Raw genomic sequence first — 761 nt, forward strand, 5'->3', positions numbered from 1 at the left:
GACTTAATTCCTGGTTATAAAATGTAGAGAGACTTAATTCCCGGCTCTGAAATAGAGATAGATTTAATTCCCGGCTATGAAATATAGAGAGACTTGTTTCCCCAGCTCTTAGAAAATAGTGTCCTGGTAGCCAGTGTCCTAATACCTGGTCTCCCTCCCTTAACTTTTAATTAAAAATCAAGAATTAGAAGGGAAAAAAACTATGCCATCCCGGAGCAGAGTGCCTTCATCACGCCTGGAGTTTCTCACAGGTCGAGTGAAAGCGGAGAAAGAAAGCGTTGTGGACCTGACGTCATCAAGATAGGAAGTTTCACCCTCTGTCCTGAGGGAAAAGTGCCCGCGAGGAGGGGTAAGGAGTTACTGTTGCGTCATCAACATGTCTCCGGGAATTGTGACGTCAACATATCTGAAGGACCTGTGACGTCATCAACATATCTGAAGGACCTGTGACATCATCAACATATCTGAAGGACCTGTGACGTCATCAACATATCTGAAGGACCTGTGACGTCATCAACATATCTGAAGGAACAATACAGCACAGGCCTGACGAAGAGGAAGAGGAAAGGAGAAGAAGAAGAAGGAGGAGGAGGAAGAAGCGTAGGAGGAGGAGAAGGAAACGGAGAAGAAAGGGGAGAAAAATTAAGGAGTGACAGAAGAAGACGAGGGAGAAGAAGAGGAAGGATAAAAAGGCGAAAGAGAAGAAGCCGAAGGAAGAGAGGGCGTGGGAGAGAGGAGGAGGAAGAGACGAAGGGGAGGAA

Source organism: Penaeus chinensis, chromosome 23 (genome assembly GCF_019202785.1).
Source record: "Penaeus chinensis breed Huanghai No. 1 chromosome 23, ASM1920278v2, whole genome shotgun sequence".
Lineage (NCBI taxonomy): Eukaryota > Metazoa > Arthropoda > Malacostraca > Decapoda > Penaeidae > Penaeus > Penaeus chinensis.